The sequence below is a fragment of the Lissotriton vulgaris genome, chromosome 10 (genome assembly GCF_964263255.1).
Source record: "Lissotriton vulgaris chromosome 10, aLisVul1.2, whole genome shotgun sequence".
NCBI classification, from domain to species: Eukaryota; Metazoa; Chordata; class Amphibia; order Caudata; family Salamandridae; genus Lissotriton; species Lissotriton vulgaris.
In genome coordinates, this window is record NC_141698.1 from 292684351 (window position 1) to 292706388 (window position 22038).

Consider the following 22038-nt stretch of genomic DNA (forward strand, 5'->3'; position numbering starts at 1 on the left):
TGATTACAGTGCCACCTACATCTTGATTTACAGAATCGGTAAATTTACCGATTCGGTATTTTACCGATTCTGTATATTTACCGAATCGGTAAATATACCGATTCTGTAAATAAAATGCCCCCTACATCTCAAAAGCCAAATACCGGTCGGAAACGGCCGAAATCGGCCGTTTCCGACCGGTATTAAGGCTCCTACATCTGGCCCTTAGTCTTTATTTATTAATGTATGTATTCTATGTATTTTATAGCTTAGAAACCATATCATGCTTTTACAGTATTATTTTATAATACTCTTCATACTGTACGCGTTGTACTTTGCAACCAGTATTACGATTGTAGCAGTTAATTTCTTCTGCATGAGAAAGAAGACTGTTCAATAAATACTTTTTATTGAAAACGCCTGTCTCTCTATTTCTCTGCACCTCTGGTGAAACGAAGCATGCACGATTGACTGAGTGAAATAGCTATCTATTGTTTCCGCGACACTAGAGATATATTTCTTTTTCTTGGGAACCAAAGTTGTCATGTTTATGCGGTTATCAGAAACTAATCCCTTCTTGTGTATTCGAGAAAGATTCTAGTGATCTCTGAGCCAGCTGGCACTCACAATTAAGTCTAGTATATTCGATAGAGACCTTGTCGACCTCAGTCCTACGTCTAATCTATAGTATATATTATTCTAATGCACAGAGCCTATTGGGAATATAGGAACTACACTACAGGATGATGGGCGGTCCCTGGCCTTTCGAGAGCAGCTGAGAAATTCTTGTCCAAGGCCTGTGCTGACAGTACAGTCAAGGGCTACTGCTCCACCTGGAGAGGATGGTATCATGGGTGTGTGCGACCGAGACACAATCCTGTGGCAGCACATGTGACCGCTATCCTGAATTTGTTGGCAGCCCTAACGGAAGAGGGCCTGGCTTATGGAACAATAAATACCTTCCGTTCGGCCATCTCAGCAGACCACACCCTGGTGGACGGCTCTCCTGTGGGTGAGCACCCCTTGGTCTGCCAGCTTCTTTGAGGTGTTTGGCTCTCTTTAGCTTCAGAGCCTCAGTATTCACAACTCTGGAATGTTATCCAGGTCTTGAACTTGTTTCTGTCCTGGCAGCTGAATAGATTCCTCTCTAGGAAGGAGCTCTCAGCAAAGTTGCCTATGCTTCTTAACCTTGTTTCTTGCAGACAGGTTTCGAAAGTCAGGGCCTAGGACGTGTCAGGGGGGATATTATTCACCCCATCTGAGTCACCTTCACCATTCACAGGCGCACTAAATGTGGGACAAAATATATTTCTTATCTTGCTTTCTAGAATTCTCTGTAACTGTGCGTAGTCTCTTGCCTTAAGGCATATGAGAAGTTGTCGGAGGAGTTTTGCCCTTCAGGAGAACGTCAATAGCTCATTATGCTTAAAAAGATACACAAAGCTGTTTCGTCCCCCACTATCGCTCATTGGGTCAGATGGGTGATGCAGGAAGCCGGCATAGACTTATGAGCATTTAGGGCCAACTCTACTAGAGGAGCAATGGCCTCCAATGCATTTACCCTGGGAGCTCGTTTGGAAGACATTCTGAATGCGGCAGACTGGTCTTCAGATTCTACCTTTAAGCGGTTTTACTTCAAACCGGTTATTGACATGGCTCACTTGGTTGTGAGCAAGCTTTAAACAAGTGTAATCCTCGCCTCCGGTCCTGACATAGAATGAAAAATGTCCTAGCTACCGTAACAGAAAGTTTCAATCCCATTAAGGACTCGGATGCGAGGATTGTCCTGCCCAGGATACAAGATCTTGTTGTAATAACCTGCCCAACCTCGTATTGGGGTAAGAAAGCTCATTGGTTACTGTATGTCTAAGCTAACTAATAAATTCCTCTGTGAACATACTTGTGGTGTTCTTTTTCCCCTACAGGGCTAAACATTAGCCATTGCTGTCGCTTACGTTTGTCTTGTTTTCTACAGGCGATTCTAACAAACGGGATTCATTAAGCGTCCTTGCTGGCTGATCTCGAGCGACGAAAGAGGAGGAATGGAAAGTAACAGAAGACTATCAGCTCCCTGGAGACCTGTGATTGGTATATATTGACGGGACACTCTCTATTTTTTTAACTGTGTTATTCCCATTGTTTCATGGGAATGGTAGCTTGTTTGCTTTGACTTCAAATGGCTGTTATTCAATAAAGTGGAGAAAGAATAGCATAATCCTCGCTGAGTCCTTAATAGAATTGAAACTTTCCGTTACGGTAGCTAGGACATTTTTCATTCTAGAATTATTATTTCCTTAACCCAGCACAAAGTACTAACGCCACATCAATTTGCAGCCTAATTCTGAGTTGTCTGCATTATTCGCAGCATTCACACCTTCAACCCAAGAGTCAACACAATTACTGCATTCTGAAATAGCCTGTGAAAACTATAAATAAAAACGGAGTGGTGGATATGCCTAAATTCATAAATCAATTTCTAAGCTAAAATACATGAGAATAATATAGTTAAACATTCATCTAATTACATAGACCAAGAAACAAGAAACTAGAAACAACAGAGGAAGTCCATTTTGTAAAACAGACATCATATGTGGATATGGAGTTACTCATTTTGGCTGAGCCCTCCCAGGATGCCTACTGTTAACCGTGATGATACATTCGGACTCCATCGTCCTCAAGATGCCCTCGCTGTCTCCACCTCTTGCACTCATCAGGGCCCTGTTGATATCCTAAAAAGGGTAAATATCGTTTACAACGATTTTTTTACAACGAGGACTTTGACCCCGCATACCTTTTCTCCGCATAGTGCACCTACCCCGCATACCATTACTCCGCATTTTTTACATCGCATGTGCATTTACAACGCAAGCCTTTACAAAGAAAATCGTTGTAAAGGTATGTATGGTAAATGCACATGTGTTGTAAAAAAAAAACTCGTCCGATCCACGTCGTGAGGAAACAGGCGTTTCCGTTTCCTCACATCGACGTGCACCGCCCCTCAGAGAAAGACAACGTGATGCAGGAAGCAGAAGGAGAGAGAAACCACGAGGAGAGAAAGGTGAGGGGGAATAGGCCAGGGGTGGGCATTCATTTTTTAGGGTTTAGGGTAGTGTTTGTGTAGTGTAGGGTAGTGTTTAGGGTTTAGGGCAGTATTAGGGTAATGTTTGTGCAGTGTAGGGTAGTGTTTTAGGGTTTAGGGTAGTGTTCGTGTAGCGTAGGGTAGTGTTTGTGTAGTGTAGGGTAGTGTTTTAGGGTTTAGGGTAGTGTTAGTGTAGTGTAGGGTAGTGTTTGTGTAGTATAGGGTAGTGTTAAAGGGTAGTGTTTTAGGGTTTAAGGTAGTGTTAGTGTAGTGTAGGTTAGTGTTTGTGTAGTGTAGGGTAGTGTTTAAGGGTTCCGGGTAGTGTTACTGTAGTGTAGGGTAGTGTTTGTGTAGGTTAGTGTTAAAGGGTAGGGGTTTAGGGTTTAGTGTAGTGTTAGTGTAGTGTAGGGTAGTGTTTGTGTAGTGTAGGGTAGTTTTATAGGGTAGTGTTTTAGGGTTTAGGGTAGTGTTAGTGTAGTGTAATGGTATTGTTTGTCTAGTATAGGGTAGTGTTTTAGGGTTTAGGGTAGTGTTACTTTAGTGTAGGGCAGTGTTTGTGTAGTGTAGGGTAGTGTTAAAGGGTGGTGGTTTAGGGTTTAGGGTAGTGTTAGTGCAGTGTAGGGTAGTGTTTGTGTAGTGTAGGATAGTGTTTTAGGGTTTATGGTAGTGTTAGTGTAGTGTAGGGTAGTGTTTGTGTAGTGTAGGGGAGTGTTAGTGTAGGGTAGTGTTAAAGGGTAGTGTATCAGGGTTTAGGGTAGTGTTAGTGTAATTTAGGGTAGTGTTTGTGTAGTGTAGGGTAGTGTTAAAGGGTAGTGTTTTAGGGTTTAGGTTATTGTTAGTGTAGTGTAGGGTAGTATTTGTGTAGTGTAGGGTAGTGCTTTATGGTTTAGGGTGGTGTCTGCGTAGTGTAGGGTAGTGTTTTATGGTTTAGGGTAGTGTTAGTGTAGTGTAGGGTAGTGTTAAAGGGTAGTGTTTCAGGGTTTAGGGTATTGTTAGTGTAGTTTAGGGTAGTATTAAAGGGTAGTGTTTTAGGGTCTAGGGTAGTGTTAGTGTAGTGTAGGGTAGTGTTTGTGTAGTTAAGGGTAGTGTTTTAGGGTTTAGTGTTAGTGTAGTGTAGGGTAGTGTTTGTGTAGTGTAGGGTAGTGTTAAAGGGTAGTGTTTTAGGATTTAGGGTATTGTTAGTGTAGTTTAGGGTAGTATTAAAGGGTAGTGTTTTAGGGTTTATGGTAGTGTTAGTGTAGTGTAGGGTAGTGTTTGTGTAGTTAAGGGTAGTGTTTTAGGGTTTAGTGTTAGTGTAGTGTAGGGTAGTGTTTGTGTAGTGTAGGGTAGTGTTAAAGGGTAGTGTTTTAGGGTTTAGGGTAGTGGTAGTGTAGTGTAGGGTAGTGTTTGTGTAGTGTAGGGTAGTGTTAAAGGATAGTGTTTTAGGGTTTAGGGTAGTGTTTGTGTAGTGTAGGGTAGTGTTTGTGTAGTGTAGGGTAGTGTTTTAGGGTTTAGGGTAGTGTTAGTGTAGTGTAGGGTAGTGTTTGTGTAGTGTAGGGTAGTGTTAAAGAGTAGTGTTTTAGGGTTTATGGTAGTGTTAGTGTAGTGTAGGGTAGTGTTTGTGTAGTGTAGGGGAGTGTTAGTGTAGGGTAGTGTTAAAGAGTAGTGTTTTAGGGTTTAGGGTAGTTTTAGTGTAGTGTAGGGTAGCGTTTGTGTAGTGTAGGGTAGTGTTAAAGGTTAGTGTTAGTGTAGTGTAGGGTAGTGTTAGTGTAGTGTAGGGTAGTGTTAAATGGTAGTGGTTTAGGGTAGTGTTTGTATAGTGTAGTGTTTGTGTAGTGTAGGGTAGTGTTTTAGGGTAGTGTTTGTGTAATATAGGGTAGTGTTTGTGTAAGGCAGTGTTTTAGGGTAGTGTCGGGGGTTGTGCTGGGTAGTGTAAATGTAGGGAGAGGAGTGGGTGTCGGGGAGGGTCGTGAAGGGTCTACATTAGGGTATAGGGTAGGGCAGGGTAATCTCACTTACCTTTAAAACTTTTACTTGGAGTCTACCTTTACCACACATGCCTTTGCGTTGCAATGGCATGCGTGGTAAAAGTATTGTCGTGGTAAAAGTTTGCGTTGTCAAAAATTGCGGGGTCATTGAATTTGCGTTGTAAATATTTTTTGGTGATGGTATGTGGATTGATTGTTAGCAGAGTAACGTCATATATTCCCTAAAAAGAAATCTTTTCAGTATAGTTTGTGTGGATCCAATGCGTATGTCTAGCTACAGGGTAACTGGAATCATTATTCCTTATGGTACGCAAATGTTTAAGAATTCTTTTCATCACGTGGAAGACAGGATCTCCCTGCATATTGAAGTCCACAAGGACAGACCAGGGTATATGCAACAAAATCAGAACTGCAAGTGATGAATTTCATGATTTTACCTTTTCCGCCGTGGGTAGGTTGTAGGACTTCACATTAGTGCTGTGTGCACAAGCCTTGCATCGCCTGCATTAAAAAAAAGATTGTTCACTGAGCTACAAACCTGTGGCTCCTCGGTTCTTTGTGGGATATGTTTGAAGTGGTATATACCTCAAGAATCCCTCCTGTATTTGACGTGGAGAAAAGGACTGAGCAACTTACCAATTGTCAGGTCTGATCTCACCATGCCCCAATGTTTCCTGAGAACCCTGCCGATAACCCCCGAATCATGGCTATAGGTAGTGATAAACCTAACTTCATTGTTAGTTTCCTTTTTCTTCTTGGGTATTAACAAGCTGTGCCTGTTGACTTTAGACACCTTCTCACATGCCGTTCTGATCACGTTAAGTGGGTACCCTATAGCTTTAAATTTGGCAATCATGTTATTCTTTTCAGTCTCAAATGCCTCAGGTGTACTGCTGTTATGCTTTACCCGAAGCAACTCACCATAGGGAACACTCCACTTTAAATTAGGCGGGTGGTGGTTATGAGCAGGGAGAATACTGTTGCCTTCAGATGCTTTCCTGAAAAGGCTGGTAGTTCTAGTATCCTCTTAGACAGTTGCCAAATGGTCCAAGACCTCCATGGTTGTCAGATCGGTTTATGAGTAAATCTCAGATTTAACTCATTCTCATTCATCCAAAGGAGGAAAGCATTCCGTGTTTTTTGTGGACCATCCCAGATGACTAAAAGATGATCTATGTAACACATCCAAAATGTGAGCTGTTGACTCCCCCTTGTATTTTCCTACGTCCAGCTATGTTGTGCCAGCCATCACCCCATAAATATTCCGGCACACCTGGGCGAAAAGCAGCTTCAAAAAGCCGTCTCTGTGCGGTGTTTGAACATTGGTTGCCAAAAATAAGGAAATTGTGTTCTAGACAGAATCTTACCATGCTCAACAGCATCATAGTGTGATCATATAGTAGGTGGGAATTGTCCCTAAAAAAGTACTGGCATACCTGCAATTCCAACTTATGATTGATACAAGTGTGTTCTGATTTGTTATCTTTGCCTCCAATTGTAAAGCGCTCTGATATCCTTCGAGATCAAGTTTGCGCTATATGAAACTTTATAAATAAATAAATAAATTAGTATAACGATACAACATCTATCATTACCAGAATATAACTTGGTTGCTAAGGGATATCATGGATTTTATTGATAAAATCCATACTGTTCCTGCAGTACGCAGGCAAGTTTAAGGCATATGGACATAGGAAAAAGTCAAGGAAGATAGAGGTATACTCAAGCAAACTGCTATTGGCAGAAATATTAGGTTTTCCTGTGGGGTTAGTGCTATGTTAATGAATTTTGGGAAGCAGATTTCTGTACCAACAAATAACAGAATTAATCAGTGTCTAAAACCTCTTTCCTTGCCAGAAAGAAAACAAAGAATGCTATTCAGAGATAGTTTGCTTATATTGCAGGAATTAAGACTTTGCATACTTTCCGGAAAGCTGTAACTACCTTTGTGCTTCCCAGTTATACTTGTTGACATCCCACAACGCAACATTACCCCCCTTGTTAGCTGGCTTAACGACAAAGGCAGGATTCTTACTACAAGTGTTTAAAGCCTGCCTCTGGCCTTCTGATAGATTTTAGCAAAATTATTGCTATTGGAACTCAATAGTTGCATGAGTTCTCCCACAACCATGTCATAAAAAGTATCCAAATTGTTGTGTGGTGTAACCGGGTTTCATTTTGATTTGGGCTTAAAATAATTACTACTAGGTCTATCAATTTCTGACTCTAGATACCTTTCTGTAAGCCAATTTCTTCCTCCAAATTCAAAGTCCCTCAGTGTTGCTAGACCCTCTATGTATCTAATGCAGAGACTATCAAAAGTTGGACACTCATACTGTCAAAAACAACATGCGCCCCAAAACTTCATTTGCTTTTTTCTGCTCATGTAATTGCAACAATTTTAATTTGTAGATGAATTTTAGAACTGGGGGTCTCTAGTTGGCAGAGGTAGGTACCTTTGACCAAATAGGGACCCTTGCTTCTAGTCAGGGAAAGGGGATTACACTCCTGGATAACCCCTGATCACCCCCTTTGGTAGCTTGGCAAGAGCAGACAAGCTTATCTCAGAGGCAGTGTGTTAAGCATTTATGAACACATACAGTAAAACAGTGAAAACACTACAGATGGACACCACACAGGTTTTTATAAAAAGAAGTATTCTTCATATAGACTTAATACAAGACCACAAACGACAAAAATCCACAACACTGTATTCAAAATAGACTTGAAGATGGTAGAAATAGCTTAGTTCAAGTTGATGATAAATGCAACACATTCCTCACAACAGAACCTTGAATGTGTAATGCAAAACAAACAAAAGGTCTGCAGGGAGGGTGGTGCTTTGGTTTCTTGCTTCAGGGGAGGCGATGCGCAACGCCGCAATGCTTGGGCAGAGTAGGGGATGCGTTTGTTCCTTACTGGAGAGGAGGAGATGCATTGATTCTCGTACTGCGTCCCGGTGGCGATGCGGCAAGATGGCGCCTCGATGCAATGTATCAATCTGTGCGATACGATAAGATGGCGCCCTTGATACGATGCGACGACGTGAAGACGATGTGTGCATGCCCGGCGGCCGTGCGGCAAACTCTGTAACTTTGGAGCCGTGACAGACCCTGCGACATGCTTCTACGGTGATGCAAAAGCTACCCTTGCGATGGCGACATGCTTCTCCTGTGATGCAAAGGCAAACAGGTGCAATGAAGACACGCTTCTCTGGTGATGCGGTTGCGGCCTCTGCAGCAGCTACACGTTTCTCTGGCGATGCGACGGCAACAGCTGCGAGAGCGACATGCTTTTTTTTGTTGAGTCGCGCTTCCAGCTCCCAGCGACACGCAGACTTCTGCTGACAGAATTCCCAACAAGGAAATTCAGGGGGGAGCTGGTGGTGAAGTCTTGTAGCACTGAGACTACCGCAAGTTCAAGACCTTGGAGAAAATATTCTGCAAGATGATAAAAGTTCCTTAAAGGTTCCTACTCCTGTCCTTGGCAATGAAGAAACCATTGGAGGCCAACCCAGCAAACAGCACAATGGCAGAGGGGCAGTCCAAACTCCTGCAGCTTCCTTGGTTCTTCTCCTTGGCAAAGGTGTGTCTTGTTTTCCCAGAAGTGATCTAAAGTCCTGGGGTCTGGGCCCCAATATTAATACTGCAAAACCTTTTGTCCACTGAAGGCAGAGGGTCCTGTACCTAGTTCAAACCAGTTCTGGGTGCATTCTGCCAGTGCACACCTTCTTCCTTTGTCAGGGTGGGACAGGGTCCTTAGACACACCACAGGAGGTGGAGCCAGCATTGTGGAAGGCAGGCACAGCCCTATTTAGGCCAAGTTGCTACTCCTCCCACCACTCTACATGCAGATAGGTCTATTCAGCCCGCCTCCTGGAGCCCCCCCTGTCCCCGCCACTCACAAGCCAGGCATGCATTACACAAGCTAGCAGAGGCAGGATGAATGGTTAGGTAAGAAAATACCCACTTTCTAAAAGTGGTAATTTAAAACACAGAATGTTAAAACCAACTTTACTAAAAAATGTATTTTATCATTCTGAGTTCAGGCATACTAAATTCGAATTTCTACCATGTTCCCTGAGTCAGTTAGGATTATACGATGTTATAATCAAACTGGCCATTCTGGCCTATGGGGACAGGTAGCCTTGCAATAGTGAAAAACGAAAATGGCTGTAATTCACTATCCGGACATCACACACATCTGGGCATGTCCTACCTTTTACATACAATGCACCCTGCCTTGGGCCTACTTTAGGGGTGATTAAAATGTAGATAAGGGAAGGTTTAGGGACTGGCAAGTAGGTGCACTTACCAAGTCGACATGGCAGTACTAGATTGCCCACAGGCTCTGCAATGGCAGGCCGAAGTCACACTTTACAAGCTGCTTTTGTGGGTGGCACAATCAGTGCTGCAAGCCCACCAGAAGCATTTGATTTGATTTACAGGCCCTGGGCAGAGATGGTGCACTGTATTAAGGTCTGACAAGTAAATCAAATAGGGAGCACTATCACTGTGGCACTGAATAGCAGTGGTGCAGTGTCCAAAGCATCTAAACCACCAAAAAATGTAAAAAATAGAGGAGGCAATCAGTGAAAAATGGAAGGGATTCTCACGCCAATGGTGCCAGGCCTAATAATGAATAAGAGCAAATCAATTCTAGTCTTAAAAATATCAAAATTTGCAATGGGACAAAGCGAAAGTCCTAACTTCAAGAGTGAATGCTCCTCATCCTTCAGCTCGTGGGTAGTTACATTAATCAGCATTACTGTTTCCTCACCCATTATATTGCTCACTTATTCTGCTGTATGTTCCTCCCATGTGGCACAGTGTCCCTTTTCTCTGTTTGCACCTCCACTCCTTGTCTTTTTTCTCCTTCGCTGTGGCCTCCTTCTCCTCCTCTTGGTGGCTTTCTGCGGCCCATTTGATTCTGCTGCAAAAAACTATATTCCTCAAGGTGATAAAAGATGTAAAGTTGGAAGCACCAGATGTTTGAGGGCCACCAAAATCCGAGTAATTATCTGTGCTGGATTCAGACATAACCAATTCCTGTTGTCTGAGTGAGGCCATCTGTCTGAATTTTTTCCGGCCCACATCATATTTCCTGCTGAAGCTCAAAATCCTACCAGAGGCATAATAAATCTTATCTCACAATTTTGTTTTGCTTTTTCTGTATATTTATCTCTTTGTCAAGGGTGTATTCTAGCCCCATTCCTCTTCAACCTATACATCAATGATCTAGAAGAGCATCTTTTAAGTACAGGAGTGGATTATCCCTATGTCGGCCGGAAAGGTCTGCCGGTTCTGCTCTATGCGGACGATGCAGTCCTGATATCCAGGACTGCAACAGGCCTACAAGCCCTGCTAAATTCTTTCCATGTTTTTATGAAGTCCCGGGACCTGAGTATCAACAACTCAAAATCTTATGTCATGAAGGTAGGCCTAGGGAAAAAAAGGAAAACTCATTTAATGTTAATGGGGAAAAAATTCCTGCAGCCAAAACATTCTCCTACCTCAGTGTCCTCTTTGACCACCAGCTAAGTTGGGGACCCGCAGTACAGAGAAAAATGGGAGAGGTAACCAGAGCCAACGCAGCAATACTTGACTTCACAAGAAAAATGGGTAATAGTCCGGTGGCCGCATTGCTCCAACTTTATCAAGCTAAGAGCACTGCTATTGCATGCTATGGAAGTGAGCTATGGGGGTACACCTCCTCTAGAGGCCTGGAGGTTGCAGAAAATAGTTTTTTAAAACGGGTTTTGAGGGTTCCGAGGGGAACAGCAAACTTTTCTGCCCATGAAGAGTTGGGCATGCCCTATTTATGGGATAGGATAGCCGTAAATCCCTTACTTTGTTGGCTAAACTGTTGGATAAATACTGACATACCCCTTACCCAACAAATCCTGAAAGAAGCACTAACATGGGAAAACAGGTTCAAAGTCCCCTGGATTAAATATATCAGTAAATGTTTTTCTGAACTAGGGCGTCCCGATCTTTTTTCAACCCCAGGGTTTATCACTAAATCAGATGTTATTTTTGTTAAGAAGACCTTCATTGCATCCAGGTACTTAGCTCGGGAGGAGGTCTTACTAAAGAAAGACAGCGTCCGGAAACATGTGCTATTAAAAACCTCTCTGCGCATGGAACCGTACCTGTCATGGCCCCTGTCAGGTTATGATCGCTTTCTGCTCACGAGGTTTCGCCTAGATTTTCGCCTAGATTTATTCCATCTATTATTGGCCGTACCGAGGGGGGCCCATCGAGGCCAAGTGTTGCCAGCTTGCGGCTGCGACGAAAAGTCTCCGCAAGATCTGGCACACTTTTTATTCATCTGTCCCTTCTATTTTGTACCACGGAAGCTATATTTAAAACCATGCTGCAAACAAATGAATTTTGCACAAATCAGACCAGCACTTTATTACCTCCAACTTTTAAGCTGTGATTGCACTTTATTTGTATGTAGCTTTTTAAAACTTGCAATTAAATTTAGGAAAAGTATGGAGGGGTAACTGTGTTGCTGAGAGAAATATTTTAACTAACATAATTATTTATATCTAAAAAAAAATATTGTATGTTCTGCTTGTGATCCTCTATTCTATGTCGTTTTTAACAATATCTGGATTTAATGTGTTAATGTATGTTTACTGAAATGTGCTTTTATGGATGTTACTATGAACATTCGAATAAAGTTTTTTGACTTGACTTGACTTATCTCTTTGTCATATTTTGCAAGTCTTGGTTCCAACTCTTTTAAGAAGGTTTGCACCTCTTCTTGTGAGGAGTATTTGTCCAAAGTATCCTTCAGCTTCTTAATGTCCAACACCACTGCATCCAGCTCCATTGCAGCAATTTTGATAAAAGACCCAACATGGTTTTTACAGGTACCCGCCATCAAGAGCGACCATTCTGCCAGCAGTTTGGGATGCAGATTCTGGTAGGTGGGGGTGCTTAAAATCCTTAAACCCCGTGGTACTACGCTCACCTCAATGCAATTATACGTACAAAAAGTGGTAGTGCAGAGGCTGGAGGGGACACAAGTGTGGACCACGAGAGGAGACTGGGAGGGGGAGCATGGGGGAAGTTTAATAATAACAATAGACAAAAATGGTAGACTTATCTGAAGATGCCGGCAGCCTCCTGCGTAGCGACTTGACACAATCTTCATTCAGGTCCCAGCAGACACTGAGACAGGATCACAGACTCCCTGTGCAATTCTCCTGCTCCTCTCCTGCTAGGAGAGCAGCGCTAAGACTGGCCTGGGCAGGCTGGTTTGACGCTTCGCTCAGGACAGGAAGTCTGTGCTGTTTTTCCAACCCAGCTGTTCAATAGAAACCTAACTGTGCATGTGTGTTTGGCTGGTCTGAGATGGCCGGCCAAACACACATGCTCATTTAGAAGTACATAAACCAGTCCACCTCCCCCTCCCATGACCCAGGCCTGCCCCTTCCCACCACACTGGCTGCTGAAAAATAAAAAAATTATAGAATATCGGTTTTGAGCTAGTGCGGTGAGGCTCCTCTGCTATTGTGGAGCAGCTGTCCCTGCCTTTCTGCACAACTTTTCATATTGGTTACGTTATGGTATTTTAATTTATAATACGCACTAATCACCCCGGTAGAGGTATCTCGGCACGAGTACCAGGAGAACCAGCAGAAAATAATATAGTTAAAATAGGCTAGTCTTAAGCAATTTCCTAAATTGAAATGATTCTTGCAAATTCGAATTTGAAGAGGCATCTTATTCCAATAAAAAGAGGCCAGGAATGAAACCAACATGTCCCCTGGATGGGCTTGTCTAACCCTTAGAAAAGTGAGCTGAGCTTTGTCGCAAGATCTTAAAAGTCTTGAGAGGGAAATAGGAAGTAAGATTGGAAGATAGATATGTAGGCACTTTCCTAAATAGAGCTTTGTGAGTTAGACAGCAGACCTAAATAATTCTGTATCTCACTGGTAGCCAGTGTAATGCATGCAGTAGAGGGGAAGATGCGGCTCCAGAGGGGAGATTTAAACAAGACGGGTGGTGGTGTTCTATACCACCTGAAATTAGATAGCAACATCTCATTTGCTGAGGCCAAGAGCGCATTACAATAATCCAAATGGCTCATGACCAACGCCTAGACCAAAGTTTTCCTTGCTGTGAGTGGGCCACCAGTCAGGCTTCCAGAGCTGTTGGGCCTTCCCAAACAGCATAATAGCCAGGTGGCTATTGACTTCATCCCAGCAGAAAAAGATGATTTCATATTGACCAGATTTTTGTCACGGGGGATTGGTAGCTGAGTGTCATCCGCATATGATATAATGTCAAAACCAAAGACTCTGTTTTGGTAAGGGGGGAAACATAATGTTAAGCCCTGAGGTACCCCCTGTCCAGTGTCATGGTATGAGACTTATAGGAACCCAGAATAACAGTTTGAGTCCTGCTGGAGAGGAAATCAGCAAGGCATTGTAGAGCTGTTCCCTGAATACCAATCTTATGCAGTCTACCAAGTAGCCTAGGATGAGACACAGTATCAAATGCTGCGGACAAGACCAGCACCAGTATAGATGGTATATTAGAATCAGTTCTGGTCTTGTTTCTGAGTTGTCCTATTGTGGGCATATTAGAAGCACAATTGGCAGTGCTTGTGGCATGTCCTGATTCATTTTCATCAAAAAGATCCTTTGCCACATCCAGTCTTTTGCAAATAGCTTTGCACATGTTTAGCAAAACAATCCACCACTCCTTCACCTGTTAAAGATAGACGGCTAATACCCTAATGCTGCCCTGTGCCGGGGATATTCCAGCATGCCAGTACTCCTGCCAGAAATGTATGAGTAATCCCTCCAAGGATGTGTTGTAAATGGTTTGATGTTGCAGCAAGGGGTTCGTCACACCCGAGTCATGAAACAACCACAGGGGACAGTCCCCGACAAGTCGCTTACCTCCTGACATCCATCGTTATTGTATACTGGGGCGGGGGTCAGGTAACTTTGACTAACACGTTGATTTACTACCACCTTCTGACTGGATCCACCTTGCAGAGTCAGTGCAAGATAGCGGGAGCAGGACCCACTGTATATGAAAAGCGAAACCCTCTGTGTAATGTCACACACAGAAAGAAACTCGCGTTCCAGGAGTGTTGCCATCAAGAAGTTTAATCAAAAGTCTGACTCGTTTTGATCAATACAGTCTTTGTCAAAAGCCAGAAATTTTAAAAATGTTTGTGTGCCTTTAAACTCCTCATCATCATGGGCATAAATAACAAACTTTAACATACATTACATAACTAATGCAAATCAAGAAAATACATGAAATTGCAAAACCTCAATGACATGAAAATATAAAATCTTGATGGCATGACATATTGTGATCAGACTATAGAGGCAGAAAAATGGAAAGGTAAGCAAGTAGATATTTTCTATATGTAATGTCACATATGTACTGTAAGAACTTGGAATACTGGATGAGGTGGGTGAAACTCTACTCAAAGAGAAAGCACACTCTTTGCCAGGGTGAAGTCACAACAAACCACAAATTAACCAGTACTTGACCCTCTCATAGCTTGGCATAGAGCAGTCAGGCTTAACTTAGTGGCAAAGTATAAAGTATTTGTGCAACACTTTAAACAGAAATAATGTAAAAACACAATAGAAGAAAAATCCCACACCAAATTACAAAAATAAAGTAAATGTTAATAAATAAATCAAGACCAAACCAACAAAAATCCAATTAATAGAACCGGAGAATTGCACGTTTAAAGATTTCAGTGGATATAGCCCCCAAAAGCACAAAGCCAACTGCGGTTATCTGGTTGAGCCGACCTGGAACAAAGTCACAAATTCAGGCCTACTGCGATGGTGCCTGGGCCAGCTACAGGGACCAAGTTAGGCCAACTGAACACAGTACCTTAATCCTGGTTATGAAGAGATGTGGAGTACTGCATGTAAGATGCATCGCTCAGCTGAGGCCTTGTGAGGTCTGGGAGGGGAGATGTGTTGTAGAGCAGTGGTGCCGGGGAGATGCGAAGTGCTATGCGTTCTCCTTGCACACAAATGAATCCTGCCATGGTGGTTCTGATGTGCTGTGTTGGGGCAAGGTGATGTCCTTGCATGGAGATGTGTGGAGCAGTGGCAGTTTCAATGGGGTGTGATGGGTGATACGAAGTTCTTGTTTTGGGAAACTCCACACAGCTGAAGTCATGCATCGGTTCAGAGGGAGATGCGTTGAGCAGCAGAGGCAATGCACCGGTTGTGTGAGAGAAGCGCTGTGAAGGAGATCCGTCGGTTCTGCTAAATCCACAGATGGGCTGGCAGAGCACCTTCAGACCCACTTTCAAGTGTCCAGGACTGGGAGGCTCCACTTGTGAGGGCAGGACTCACAGATGGTATAATCCAGGTGCTAAGTTCAAGATTGTTGAAAGCCAGGTATGTCCCCAAGGCTTCTGAACAGGAGGTCAGTCAACTAGCCCTTTGAGTCTATCTGGGGTCCTGGGTTTAGAGATGCAGGTCCAGTCCTTCTTAAGCAAGCAAAAGAGCAGCAGAGCAGCAGGTCATCTCAGCAAGGCAGCAATCTAGCAAACTGGAAGTCCTTTCAGCAGCATACCAGTCCTTCTTCCAGGTAGAGTCCAGCGGTCCATAAGTGTACTGAAGAGTTGGGTCTAAGGGTCCAATATTTATACCTGGTGTCAACTTTGAACTAGAGGATACTTTAGAGGTTTCTATCCCCTAAGGAGTCAGGTATCCCCTTCCTACATGTCCTGGCCCCAGCTTGCTTGCAGTCACAAACGTCAAGTGACCAACCCTTTGTAAGAGTGCTCAGGTAGATCTTTTGTGATGTGCAAGTGTGGTCGGTGATAGCTCCCCCCCCTCATTAACTCAGAGTGATGCATCCTTCCAGCATCTAGTTTCCCTTTGTCTCACTGTCTGGGAGTGATACACAAAGACCAACTGCCAGCTACACCTAGCTATGTGACCCAGATTCAGGCTGCAGGTACCAATGGTTAGACAAAAACAAGAAGATGGCAACTTTCTAAAGGTATTACATAGATAGGGGTCCCAGACTATGTATCATTTGCATATACAAAAGACATTTGCAAATTATTGTGTACACATTACTAATACTCCATCTTTATGAGTGATGTTATTTATTCACACCCTCATTGTCATACATTTCATGTATTGTACATATTCAGCATAAATACATGTGCCCGTAGTAGAAGGAAAGGGGGGAATGAAGGGGGGAGGTGTTTGGCGAGGATCAAGAAAGTGAGTGGACAGTTATAATAGTTGCATGTGATCATACAAAATTTGACTGGTTCATATCACATGGGCACATGAAATTGTTGCCACAAACATTAGTAGATATACATGAAAACCTATCCCATATGGTCTATCACAGTATTAATACTTTGTTTAAGATGGGTAGGTTTGTTAAAAGACAGTCGACGTTTCGACCCCTGTGTGGTGTAGGCTCTGTTGCACCTAACAGTGGGGTCTTCTTCAGGGCTAGGACGTGTTGTGAGATAAGGGGCACCTAAGGTCAAAAAATGAATTCGCGGTCAAAAAACCTGCTATTCACCTATTTACAATATCCATTAAGATTGGATCAATATTTACCAAAATACCACCCGGTATCTAGGGTAGTGATGATAGGGAAGGGAGGGCCAGCCAGCTCCTCTGTGGGCGAGAGCGGGTTACTGCCTACAAATAGGAAATAAGATATGGGTTTCGCATTATAAGATACCCACTACATTCAGTCATGAGACAATAGGTAACATGTGATGAAGCTTTCTAACTCTGGTCGCATTATGTATTTAGCACAATGACGAATTTCAAAAACATACACCTGGGTTTTTTCAACCTCACAATGTCTAATAGAGCGTAAGTTCGTGTTGAACAATAACCATCCATATGTGGAGATCCTCTAGCTACTTATCCAGCATCTTCTTCCCCATCTCTCTGTCTTGGCTAATCCACATTTAAGCCTCCATGGAACCTTTGGTGAAAACAGACTGCACAGCATATAGTCCTAGGACTCTTAGCTAATTTTATAATCTCGATGCATTAGCTGCTGTTCCTTTTGATACTCTACTGAATAGGCCATAAATACCCACAGTAACCACACCATGGGCTAGATATGTGTTGACACTAGGTAATAACTCAATTTTCACAAAAAATAAAAGAGATCGCTCTGGCCCTTACTCAGTATTGTGGCCATTTTGTAACCATAGTGATTTTCTGCTTTGTCATTTTAACCAGGCACAAAAATATTTCCGTCACTAGTAATTACCACCTTAAATGACCTGCCTAGCTCATAAGAAAATAATGTAATTAAATTACTTTTTGTCTCTTTCCTCTTGCCCTTTATTGTATTACAGCTCATGTCATTAACCCCTTCACTGCGGCGGCTATTTCACCGCAGTGCTAAAGCGCGGGGCGGCCACGCGGCGGGCGCATGATGTGCAGGTATTTTGCAAAAAAAGTTCATGAACGCCCATATAATTGTGCCATAATTTAGAGAATTAAATTGTTGCTGTGGCCTTGTTGGATCATCAGCTGGTCATGTGGATATCAGCTTTCAATTATTGATTTTCAGTTGAAAAAGAAGATGGGGCAGTGCTGTGATACATTCAATGACTAAGTAATACTAATGCCCTCAATTAATAAAATGAGCATCTTCCACATTGGGATAGACAGAAAAGGCAGAACTAATTAAATGGACCACCTTAGAAAAGGAGCCTCTACTCCTATCATAGATATGCCTTATGCATAACAGGACTATGCCTCACAGTGTAACCAGCATGCCATTGTCATATCATTCAAATACTTTGAGAACTGGCCTATGGATACACTTCAATCAGTTGATATAATATTGTTTCTGTTGACCACGCTTCAGAATTTTAACTTCCTCACCCAACAGAGAGAGTTTTGTGTGGTTAGGTCTGCAATGGCCTCTCCCATTTCTAGTAGCAGCTGTTATCGAACGGGCGTGGGGGTGTGTGGGGGAGTGGAGGAGGAGCAGCAGGAGGAGGGAATTAAAATTCAATTTTAAAAAACTCACCTGGATGTGGCCGGCCACTGCCTTTCCTTGCAGTCCTCTTCCTAGCTTCTGTGGAATCAGGAAGTACCCAGGCTCCCCAGAGCAAATCACAACACTGCAATGCAGCGCTGTAGTTGGTCTGAGCCCCGTGGTTCAGCACTCAGACAGGGAATGAGACCCTGGGCATGTTCTCCACCCAGGCTGTAATGCAGCCTGGGTAGAGAATGCAAAGGGTGCATGACATTTTGGCCAGACCGAGATGGGCGGCCAAAGTGTCATGCGCACTAAGACGTGCCTACCACTCCACCCCCATCATCTAAACAGCACAGCCATGACCTGCCCCAAAATACTGATCCAGTACTTTTTAAAAAAATGATACTAACGTTAAGCTATTATCATTTTATTTTTCTGTTTTAATTGCTCACTTAGTGAGCAATGGGGCAACGCTCCTACGCCTTAGTGGAGGAATCGCCACTGCTCATTTCTGTTGTAGAGCAAAGGTTTAACACCAGAAGGAGTTTTCTCCCTCCTGTAACGCTCCTCTGAATGGATGTGCCCCAGTGACGGAAGCCAAAAGGTGTTAAACTTGAACACAGATGGTTATATGAAGTTGTAGCTGGGTTAGTGACAGGCTGCACCAGGAGATGTAGGGGTCCAGATAAATTGAATGTTACAGCTATTGGTTATTCCTTATTCTCACCAACACCATTAAATTTAACATCTTCGATTTTCTGGGGTTCTTTTACCAGAGTGCTAGTTGACCACACCAGAGTAGATACTACCTCAACCAAGGGTGTTGTGACCTCCATGATCGAAGCAAAACCAAAGGGGAGGATGGACGGCGTGTTGAATAATGCAAGCACTCACCCCCAGTCAACTGATCTGGGTTTAACCCATCATCATTCTTTAGCTCACTCCGCCACCCCAGTTCAGACATGGCCATATGCAAATCAGTCTGACTCTGTGCCTCCTTTGAACAGTCCAGCCCAAACTGCCAAGCCATGTCTTCCCTGGACCGGAAACAAGCATCCTGGAACCGGTTTCTGGCTAATCAGCCGTCATCAGCCAGGCTAGCTTGATCAATGATCCATGATCAAACCACGGTTAAAAATTAATTAATATTAAATATGTTGCCAGAGTGTACTTGGTATAATATGATAAATCCCCCAAAAACAAGCTTTAATGGAGTCAAGAAATTTCCATTCAATCTGAGGATACTGCTCGAGATTTATATATATCCGAGATTTATATATATTCAAAACTCGAGGCCAGGGGAGGCCTCCATGCATGGAGAAACCTCGCTCTCTCACAAACAGGATTCATATTAATCTTCACTGATGGGCAGGAAATACTTGAATATATTTTGGGGAAAAAAATGATACCTTAAGCGCAATTTGCTCATCCCTCACACAAAAGCAACAGTATCGATCGGCTGGAGCTGGAGGTTTGCCGAAACAACATCTGAAAGTGTGATGCCCGGAAACGTTTTAATGTATGGGCCTTCGGGACTGGTCCCAGTGCTGAAATATATGGCTTCCATGAGGTACCCTGTCAGGCTCTCTACAGTATATCACGCGTTCGGATGCTTTGTTGACAGCGTTGTAACATTCTTCTGTGTTTGCCTGTGCTTAACAGACCGTACAAGCCTCATTAATGCACCTGGGACCCTTCAAGTTATTCAGCAACTCAGCACTGCGTGCACTGTACGTGAAACACGATAACATATTCCCCGTGGTTCAGGCTGTTGTGGCTATTAACACGTAACAGCATTCTATAAATCTACAGGGCATTTCCGCCGTTCCTCCATTTTATGCTAATTTGGCAAATAAACACCTTTATTTAATATAGCACGCGAACTCGCAGAGCACAAAGGGCTTTGTCTCATACCTCCTCTTTCCGAAGTCACCAGATACCTCACCTTGGATGCAGAATGAGTTATAGCTTCGACTATTTATGAACTAGTGTAGTAAAATCCCCACCTCCCATGGCTCCTAAAAATGCTGGATCTCTCTGAAGGCTCATAGGGGAGCAGTTGCTAATCGGCAGGCATTTCTGTGTTTTTTCTTGCTCTTTTAGTTTGTTTTTTTGCCTTTCCTTGCTTCCCTTCCAGCATTTTTTCCCCTGCAAATGTTATTTTTCGTCAGCAGTCTCCCTTTACTTCCATATCTCCACCAAGCATTCACGGTTCTGGCCCTCTAGAATTTTCAAATGTCTGCTACCTACTTTCATATTTTGTAATCTATTTTAGTATTGGGACCAGACAAATTCCAAAAGGCCAAAGTTATATTTTCGGGAGACGCTTGTAAGGACAAAGAATAACATGCATGAACGAATGTATTTATTTATTTATTTATTTATGATATTTATTAAAGTGCGAACAAATGCCCATGGGCGTCTCGGCGCTAAGACTTCTTGCGGGATTCTCCATTACTGGTTCATATGAGGGTTACTGATTAAACAGCCACGTTTTTAACCTTTTGCGGAATAACAAAAGAGAGTGACTCGTCCTGATTGACGAATATTTTGAATATTGTGAATATTTTGTCATAATCAAAGAAACACACAAATAGCGAGTGTCGTCCAGTCTGCAAAGCGGAGATCTTCACATAAACAGATTACCAAATAAAAGCACATTTTTTTCTGATTTTCTTAATAGACAGACGTTTGAAAATTGCAAAAAATATAATCAAATGTCAACGAGCCAAGTGGGAAAAATTGAAAAACTATACACACTGCCTAATGTGTGAAGAGTGGCTGCTTAGATCATTCTTGAGAACAAAGATTGAAATCCGAATATCATGTAATCAACACAAAATCAACATCTTCCTTTCTTGGACTATCTTACACATCTCACTACTCACCACATCTAACTAAGGTTGGTTATCTTTGGCACCTACCTTCTGTAGCATTCAACACTCCTGATGGCAGTCCATGAGCATTGCATACTACCTCTGTTCTGGTTCCATATTAAGACTGACCTGCTTCTCACAGTTCCAAAGAGCTAACTTCAGGGCTTTAATTGGGATGAAAAAGCTGGGGGGTTTCTCAAATGGGCGTGGCCAATGCAAATAAGGGTGAGGCTTAAATCACGTAAGCTAAAAATCTGTGCTTAGCATTGTGTGCCGCCTGAATTGTATTTGGATGTTTCTGACATTTCATCCAGATATATGATACAACAAGTAACATCATACCTAAAGGAAGCCAGGACTATTGGCTTTGTCAATGGTTGTTAGTTGCAAAAGATAAATATGCAGTAACTGTGGCTTGTATATAATATTGAAAAAGCTTCCACTTAAAGCCCTGTTGACACCACAACAATGCTGCTGCTCCTGAGTTTCAAAAAGAGAAGAGAAATCCAGTGAGAAAATCACTCTCTTTGGAGTATTTCCCTTCCCCTACAACGCTCACCTGGCCTGACATCATGTCGCAACTTCTCCACTAGTGAGAAGAAGTGAGCAGTGTGAGCAGCGCACATGAGTGCCTGCTGTCATTGTAGTCCGGAAAAAAATGGACCCCCGTGCCAGGGCACAAAACAGAGACCCGTTTCGAGGCCCTCTTTCAAAAATTGCCGGTGCTCTGCACCGGTGAGACCCACCCCACTTAAAACCCTGGTTAACTTGGTATGTATCTACACATACACAAACACATCCCAAAACTCAAAGGGGCATATGCACAAACCCCTATCGCCGCCACAATGTCACCTATATTGACGTTGCGGTGGCGATAGGGGCTGCGTCTTGTGTACAAGGCAGCGTTCAGCCACTTAACGTAACTTAACACTGCCTTGTAAATAAGGCCCCCTTTCATGATATGGTTAGCGTGAAAGGGATGGGCAGTGGGTTTTGCGGTGGGTGTTCCACTGCAACACCTATTCATTTTGATGCTGCCCACTTTGTACAAGGGTGGCGTACATAGGAGGTGGCGCCAAAATTAAGACCAGGTAAAAACTGGTCTTAAGATGGCAAAACACGGAGAAATGCATTATTTATCCTGGTTT